This window comes from Alexandromys fortis, unplaced genomic scaffold (assembly GCF_014885135.2).
Source record: "Alexandromys fortis isolate MF-2015 unplaced genomic scaffold, M_Fortis_MF-2015_v1.1 scaffold_30, whole genome shotgun sequence".
NCBI classification, from domain to species: Eukaryota; Metazoa; Chordata; class Mammalia; order Rodentia; family Cricetidae; genus Alexandromys; species Alexandromys fortis.
In genome coordinates, this window is record NW_026067922.1 from 5,907,566 (window position 1) to 5,916,835 (window position 9,270).

General features: G+C 44.9%; 1 protein-coding gene across 9 annotated transcripts in view; it reads right to left on the reverse strand.

The window, feature by feature from the left end:
• The window catches only part of Kcns3 (potassium voltage-gated channel modifier subfamily S member 3), a 65,336-nt gene that overhangs the window by 22,999 nt on the left and 33,067 nt on the right, over positions 1 to 9,270 (reverse strand). For all 9 annotated transcript variants that reach the window (XM_050141965.1, XM_050141968.1, XM_050141963.1 and 6 more), the window contains one exon: positions 3,741 to 3,931. The gene's annotated coding sequence lies outside the window, so the exon portion shown is untranslated. The remainder of the gene's footprint in view (positions 1 to 3,740; positions 3,932 to 9,270) is intronic.

A 9,270-nucleotide genomic window follows, 5' to 3' on the forward strand; every position in this document is an offset into this window, starting at 1 on the left:
TCTCTCTCTCTCTCTCTCTCTCTCTCTCTCTCTCTCTCTCTCTCACAGAACTCTCTAGTACAGACCACAGCAGCTAAGTCATGGAACAGCCTGCTGGATAGATTTTAAAGGGCACTAGCCATCTCTCATCGCTCTGACAAAGTATTGGAAATAATCAACTTAAAAAGAGAACAGGTTTGTGTAGCTCACCACTTCAAACATTTCAGTACACCATCACTTGGCCCTGGTGTCTGTCTATGGAGAGACAGACAGCACAGCATTGTGGGATGACATGGGTCAGCCTCAAGGCAACCAGGAAACAAAGCCAGTCAAACTGAGGGGGGTGTTAATATAATATCCTCATCAATAGCACAACTCCAGTGTACTGCCATTCTACCACCATCTCACTTCCTGACAAGGACATTACCTCTCAATAGTTCCATAACCAAGGACCCAGCCTCTATCTGACATATCCATGGTCATTTGAAGACATTCAAGATTCAAATTATAGCATAGATGATAGATAGATAGATAGATAGATAGATAGATAGATAGATAGATAGATAGATAGATAGACAGACAGATGGACGGATGAATGGACAGACAGAAAAGCACACTAATCACAATGTGATACAATTATACATCAATAACAAAAGAAAATCTGGTAATGATTTTTCAATGTGGAAATAACACTACCAATGAGTTAAAGGGAAATTTTTTTAAAAAATGCAATAAACCAAAACAAAAAAATCAACAGAATTACAGGGTGCTATAAAACAGTGACTAGGAAGAGCATACAGATTTATATACCTATATTTAAAGAAAGAAAGAACGAACTTATATAAAGAACTCTCTCCCTGAAAACCACAGGAAAAGAGGAACGTTAAGACCAATTTATTACAAATTAGTACAAATAAAAAAATGATGATTACACTTGAAATGAATGAAACAAAATAAGAATAGGAATACAGAAGATTCAGAAGGCCAAAAACTGGACATTGTTTTTCCCAAATCAATAGAACTGATTAATCTGTAGCCACACTAACCAAGAAGGAAAGGAAGAAAACCCCAATTAGCAGAACCAGCGGTGGAAGAGGGTATGCCGCTCACTGTTGGCCTCCTAGAAGTGGGAAGAATGGTGAGAGCATTCTGTGAACAAATTTATTGCCACGCATTAGATAACCTATGATCTAGAATAAGTTAATTGCTAGAAATAGACAACTTCCAGAATATAACTCAAGATGAGAAAGCAAATCTCAATGAGCTTGTAAGATACTTAATTGGCAACTTTACAACTCTGCATAGAAAAGCTGAGCATCAACAGCTCTGTTGAGTCCCATCCCTCCTTAGCATGGATTCTTGAGCAAACTTTTCCAAAACCACGAAGAGGAAGATGCCTTCCCCAACTCTATAAAAGTCAGTACTCCTGTCAGACTAAGACTACACACAGACACGAGAAGAAAACTCAAGACCCTTGTCCCTATGCATACAGATGCAAACATAATCAATACATCACTAGCAAACCAAATCCTGGTTAGGGTTCCATTGCTGTGATGAAACACTATGATCAAAAGGAACATGGCTTCTAACAGTGCATGTAAAAAGCAGCGTGAGTGTAGGAACCCAGAGGCATGACCTGATGCAGAGACTATGGAGGGGTGCTGCTTACTGTATTGCTCCTTGTGTCTTACTCAGCATGTTTTTCTGTAGAACCCAGGACCACCAGCCCAGGATGGCACCACCCACAATGGGCTGGACCTTCCCATGTCAATCACTAACACCATGCAGATGTGCTTACCATGCGATCTTATAGAGTCATTTTCTCAACTAAGGGTCCCTTCTCTATGAGGGCCCTAGTTTGTGTCACGTTAACATAAAAGCTAATCAGCACAACATATAAAAAGGATTCTACATTTTGACTATACAGGTTTAGTTGAATGTATGGCTAACTTTTTTTTTTTTTTTGATTTTTCAAGACAGGGTTTCTCCGTAGCTTTTTGGTTTCTGTCCTGGAACTAGCTCTTGTAGACCAGGCTGGCCTCGAACTCACAGAGATCCGCCTGCCTCTGCATCCCAAGTGCTGGGATTAAAAGCGTGCACCACCACCGGCCGGCTCATGGCTAATTTTTATATTTTTAAATCAGTCAGGACATTAAAACATACTGCCATGTATATAGTCCATTGTCCATAGAAATGCCATAATACATTGCATCATCAAATATGAAACATCCCTGACAAATAACACATACAAACAGGAAGTGCATTGCTGGTCACTTGGAGCTGGAAGAAGGGAGGAGAACTGGGATTGTTAATGGGTATGGATTTCTTTAAAGAGTGATAAAAACATTCTGGATAAGAGAGCCATCCAACCTTATGAATATAGTAAAAACAGAATTGTACATAAAAGTAATTTTGTACATACATTATTGCCTAGAATCTGCATATGAGAATCACTTCTCCACCTGAGCCATCTTGCATGGAGGGACACTCATACAGATGTCATAACAGTTGACACTCCAGGGAGTTTTAGAGAATTTGAATGGACTGGGTCAAGCTCCCAGTTCCTCCCTCCCCCTGGACTCTCTTGCTCTGGTCAACTTCAACAGTCTTTGTGTCCACTTCATATGAGCGTTTATCACACGGTAGTGTCACGCCTTCTGTACCCGAGCCTTCCTCTGCACAAACGCTGAACATCTAGCCTGTCCGCAGCACTCGGCTGTCCTCTCTACACGATAGCCTCTTTTGTTAATGACCTGTCCTTGTCTGGTAAAAGACACTCATTTTTATTTGAAAGAATTCATAAGAGCTATTTCTGTTCTCAGGAAGAGTGATAGCAGAAAGATCTAGATCAGGCCTGGCGAAATTCGGAGGCTCCAATGGCCAACCAGTGAAGCCAAGCAAATAAATGGATAGTTGGGGGACTATAAGGCATTCTTCACAGTTACACAGGGAGACACTGCACAGCACCTCAGTACTTTGCGGGGATTCAAGGATAGACTTATCAGTGTTCGTGGAGAAACAAAAACTCTGATTTGTATGTAGGATAGCTGAGCTGACCCACTAGGCTTTAAACACTATAAAACTCTAAAGAAATATGTTTCTGGGCACACTGTGACCTGAGCCAGTCTCCTGACAATTCCAGTTCTATGACATCCATGTTAAGTTTGACATAATAGGACCCTTACTGCAAGAGCAGTAGTGATCATTCTTCAAGTCCAAAACTGCAAATGTTAAGAAAAAAAAGTGGTGCGTGGGAGAAGGAATATGTATAATACACTAAGTTGGGGATTTTTTTGTTGTTGTTTTATTTGTTTGTTTTTTGCTGTTGTTTTGTTTTTCTGATTTAAGATACTAAGGTAGGGCCTCATGTAGGTCAGGCTGACTTCTGACTCTCTAAACACCAACAATAACTGAACTTCTCATCTTCTTGCCTCTGCTCTCAAGTGCTGGGAGTACAGGAGTGTGCCGCCATGCCGGATCTGTATGCTGTGCTAGAGATCCAACCTAGGGCTTTGTGCATGACAGGCAAGCACCTTGAACCATCGCCAGAACTTTCTAAATCTGGCTTTTGGTATGATCACAAGCTGATGTAACCTTTCCAGACCCCTGTTTATTTCAACTGCCCATCAGATGTTACAATGAGAACTTCCCCATCTGCGAGGAAGAACTTCCGCTTTTTCACTACGCTGTCAAATACTTTCCCTTCCTCTCATGACAATGACCGACCGTCAGAGAAACTGATGCAGAAAGACAGCTCTTACCCTCGTGGTGGTGATGTCACACACTCTGCCCTCATCCTGCACAGTGGAACGTCCATTGTCATCCGAGAACCTTCTCCCTTCTTCCCTTGCTGGGGTCTGGGGTGCGCACAGGCATTGAGCGGCTCCAAGAAGAGAAGCGTGTGGTCCTCCGGATGTACACACCAAAGCGGATGCTGTGAAGTCAAGTCCACCTGCAGAGGAAAGCATCAATCAAGCTGTCACTCCAAAGTGGAAACAAAACCAAGCCATTTGATCACCAGCTCAGTGCTCTGGGCATATTTTACTGCTGAGATGCAAACCTTCAAGCCCCATGGAACTTCCGTGAAGGAACTGGTCTTTTCCCGTGATGGAACTATTCGCTCCACCGGAACTTACAGATAGAAGGAAGGACTCCTAGAACTTGACTACACCAAAACATCTGGAGCATCACATCTGTCACAGGCCATGAAACATCCAAGATAGGCAGGGCACTGGAGTTAGGGCTTCACTCACTTCCCACATAGCTGCTTCTACGAGAGTTATTCTTCTAGCCAATCCATGCAGGGTGAGCTTGTAAACTTCTAAATGAATATACTTTAATCCACTTCAGAGGCAAATTTATAGGAGTTACTGTTCTAATAGAATTACTCCCACTGCGACAATTTGAAATCAAAAGATTTTCAAGGGCTTGCCAAATTCAGTTCCTTTTTATTCGTACATTGCTGTATGTCGCAGATCAGAGACGGTTTCAGGTCCTGATGCAGAGTCCTCCACAAACATGAGGATGTTCCTGCATGGACTGGGGAGTCGAGTTTATGTCAAAACAAACAAAAGATAACACTGTTCTCTCTCTCTCTCTCTCTCTCTCTCTCTCTCTCTCTCTCTCTCTCTCTCTCAATTAAAGAATGCAAAAATAAAAACTCCCAACCAAGTAAGCCTTGCCTCATGGTGACATTCTCCCATAGGTCTATGCTGGCTGTCAAGCATCTATCCCTTGATTTTTTTCATGCTTTCCAGTCAACATCAGTTCTAAAGGGGGAGCGGGTAGTCATGGAGAAGAAGAAACTATTGATGTAGAGCAGAAGACAGGCAAGAAGCGTCTGCGGCTACATCAGGCATTAAACAAACGCTCAGCATGGTTAAAGACCTTCTAAGGCCCTGGGATCTCACAGGGCACATAGCAACCACTGCAACACCCCCAAAGAGCTCACAGGCCCTAGACCAAGTAAACATGTGAAAACAAACATGTCTGAACAAGATCCTGGGGACAGTGCAGGCAGAGCCAGGGAGGAACACAGTTTACAAGCTGGCCCCAACGGGGACACAGCGCACACTGACACTCTATGGGGCTAAATTTCCCTTGTAAGAGATAGTCATGAGAACGAATCTGAAGTGAAATGCAGATCCACGTCAGGTGAACGCCTCAGGCGGATCTCTTGATAGGAAAGCAGAGAAATCTCTTTATGAGGATGGAGAAGAGGGCTTGAGAAGTTAAAGGCTCCTTTGTCCTCCTCCTGCCCCTCAGCCTACACTTCTTCCTCTCCTCCCCTCCTCTTCCCTGCCTCCTGGCAGTACCTTAGACAGTCGCCTCCCAAGCAAAGGCAGAAATGCTACAGGGCCCAATCTTTCTACTCAGATACCTTTCCAACCTCAACATCCTGTAAGAGAAAGGAAAATTAACCCCGAATAGCTTTCATACTCTATACTCATTACCAAAGGAAGACAATCAGGAGTACATGGGCTATCTCGGCTAGAAGTCCATTGCTTTGGCCCAGTACGGAACTCTCGGGTCTGGCCCAGGGACACATGGGGAGGTGAGCCAAGCCTATCCTCTAAACAGAAACCTGTACCCAGGGAGGCCTTACAGTTGATGTGTCATGAATAAACGACATCCTGAACAGCAACTTCCTCCCTGCCGCCTAAGCTCGAAATTTGTGTGCCTTCCTAGATTTTTCTATCACCTTAATCACTGTCGAATGATGGAAACTGGGGAGATGGCACAGCTGGTAAAGCCACTTCCATCTTAAGCATGAAGACTTGAGTTTGATCCCTACAGGCCATGTAAAAATGCAGGATGTGGTATCCTATCTTTAAAATCCCAGCAGGCCGAGATAGGAAGATCCCTGGGCAGCTCCCGGTCAGTAAGAGCCTCTGCCTCAAAGGAAGTGGTCTGCATTTGAACCAATCCATACCATTCTGAGATCACTTGTGTTCTACATGAACCCAACAAGAAATGATAGCTAGCATTTTCCGAGTCCCCCACACGACATCAGGTACATTTGTAAGGCTTTTACAAACGTCTCGCAACCTTCAACCATGGCATATGCCAAGTATTATTCTCAATGTAGAGGTGGGACATCCAGACCCAAAGATGCTACCTGCCCGCAGTTCACACAAGAAATGACAGGACCCAGGTTCATCTCACTGTGTAAATCGAAGCTCCTCTAGTTATGGTCAGGGAAGGCTGACGAAGGATTGAGGGAAGTGCGCCAAACATAACCCAAAGCATCAGATTTGGGGGAAGTGTGGACTCACTTACTCTCCCCTTCCTGTTTCACAACCCCACCCCTTCCTGTTTCACACCCCATCCCACGTTAGTTGTGCCTACCAAGGTCATCAGGATTGATAAGTTCGAACAAAGGTGTCATAGGTTATGATTTAGCACAGAACAGGCTTCTGACTTTGCGATACAGTCCGATCCTGGCAAAAACCCATCACACTTCCTCAAGGCCCAATTCTCTCTGCAGAATGTCTCTTTTCACAATAACGGAATTATCTTTGCCATTTCCTCCAGCCTGGCTATATTTCCTGATGAGTTCACTACAGCGTTCAAAAATGTACACAACGGCAAACTCCATTATTGAGGGGAAAGGTGAAGAGTAAGAGACATAGTAGACGCGTCCCTCATCCAGACCCCTGACATCCAATCTTGGAGCCAAGGCCAGAGAAAAGGAAATGGATTGCGAACAGGGACACACAAAGGGCTCTACGGATTCCCTGGCCCTCACCGCAGACATGTAAAATTGACCTGGTAAATAAAAAAGAAACTCCTTGTGGCACTGCAGTACTGGCCTGTACAGTCCTCTGTACCCACGCAGGACTCCGTATGTCCCCATCCCTGCTACACCACATTCTTCTGAACTGTTATCTAGACTGAGAAAGCCGCCAGTGAGGTATAGCATCCCACGAGCGATCTTCATGCTAATTATCCCTGTCATACAGTTTTGCTTCACACATTTTGTTCAAACCAATCCCCCTCTCCCAAGCCAACAAAATTAGAGTAACTTAGAGGGGAAAAAATCAATACAGATAACGAAAAGCCGCTAGGCAGAGGCAGAGGAGGTAACTGGGCAGGACAATATGACTGCCAATACTTTCACACACACACACACACAGGAAATGCAAATGAAATCATCCCATCCTGGGTGCTCAGCCCATTCTGCCCCCACAAAGGAGTGTCTCAGGGCAAGATCAAAGGTTAAAAGTCAAACTTTCAGAGGTTTGGTATTCTTTTTGTTGTTGTTGCATTTATTTATTTATTTATTTATTTATTTAAGATTTGTCTCTTCCCCGCCACCGCCTTCCATTTCCCTCCCCCTCCCCCAATCAAGTCCCCCTCCCTCGTCAGCCCAAAGAGTAATCAGGGTTCCCTGCCCTGTGGGAAGTCCAAGGACCACCCACCTCCATCCAGGTCTAGTAAGGTGAGCATCCAAACTGCCTAAAAGAAAAACATATAGGCATCCTCCTGAATATTAACCTTCATCAGGCGAGGAAAGGAGAGAGAGACAGAGACCCACATTGGAACACCGGACAGAAATCTCAAGGTCCAAATCAGGAGCAGAAGGAGAGAGAGCACAAGCAAGGAACTCAGGACCGCGAGGGGTGCACCCACACACTGAGGTTTGGTATTCTTAAACACTCCCAAAACTTCCCTTGCACTGACAGGAGGCTCCAAGAGGCACTTCCTGGTAAACAGAGACCCATGTACCTTGCCAACGGGTAATATATGAGCTACGCAGACAATATCATCTCTACCCTTGGGATTTACCAACGCATAGAATTTAGTAAAGTGGAAGGAGGCTTATTTACAGTTTCCTGTAAGTTTTGATATAAGTCTATGTCTTCGTCGGGGTTTCTGTTACTGCTCCAAATTTGGGGAGGAAAGGGTTTATTTGGCTTACACCTCCACATTGTAATTTATCACTGAAGGAAGTCAGGACAGGAACTCAAACCAGGCAGGAACCTGGAGCAGGAGCTGAGCAGAGGACATGGAGGGGTGCTGCTTACTGGCTTGCTCCCCATGACTTGCTCACCTGCTTTCTTATAAAAGCCAGGACCACCAGCCCAGGGGTGGCACCACACGCTGAGCCTTCCCCCATCCATCACTAATTAATTAAATGCCCTACAGCTGGATCTTATGGTGGCCTTTTCATTTTCCCTCCTTTTAGGTGACTCTTGCTTGTGTCAAGTTAACATAAAACTAGCCAGCAGGGTTTGATCAGGTTTTTGATACCAGAAAATGAGTTTCTGAAGTTACACAGCTGGCCTTGATCGGTGACAAGTGTCCTGCTCCTGGTCCAGACAACATCTTGATCTTACAAACTTCCGCAGTAGAAGTCTCTGCCTTGGAACTGCTGCGTCTAGAGAGTGGGGTGATTGTTTCTTGGGATAGCGCCCCACAGATTGTAGGATATTTCATGGTACTGATACCACCTACTGTATATAATACCAAGGTTAGGACAGTGTGGAATCTCTCCCGAGTTGGCAAGATATGGTAGCAGCTAAAGGTACTTGTCATGGAGGCCAGTGATATGAGTTCAGTTCCCGGGACCCACACAGGAAGGAGAGAACCAGCTCCCACAAGTTGTCCTCTACCTACTACAAGCATGCCATGCATATGCATGTGCGCACACACACACACACACACACACACACACACACAAATAAATAAAGCCCAATAAGACATGCTTTTAAATGTCTCCAGTCCCTGTCAAGTGCTCTGCTTAGGAATCAAATTATCTGCAGTTGAGACCAGAACTCTAGAAATGAGGTAAAGGTTCAGACCCCTGTTTGCAACTGGGCATGCAGTGACCTTCCCTAAGGACAGGACCCAGGGACTGTCCTCCATAACGTATTCCTTTAGAGTCAGTCATGTCATTTCACGCCATGATGTCAGTCAACAGAAACTCAGTCAACAGAAACTTTAAAAATAAGGAAAGATAAGAGTATCTTTAAGGGCGGGGAAGATGGCTTAGTAGGTAAGGTTCTTGCCACACAAGCATGAGCGCCTGCATTTGGCTCCCAAACACACACAGAAAAGCCAGTCATGAATGACATATACCTGTAAACACAGCCATGGGGAGGCAGAGACAGGCAGGTTCCTGGAGGTCACTGGCCAGTCAGCCTAGCCAAGTAGCTGAGCCCCAGGTTCAGTGAGAGACCCAATCTCAGAAAATCAGGTGGTGGACATCCTTGTCCCACAGGGCAGGGAACCCTGATTGCTCTTTGGGCTGACAAGGGAGGGGGACCTCATTGGGGGAGGGGGAGGGAA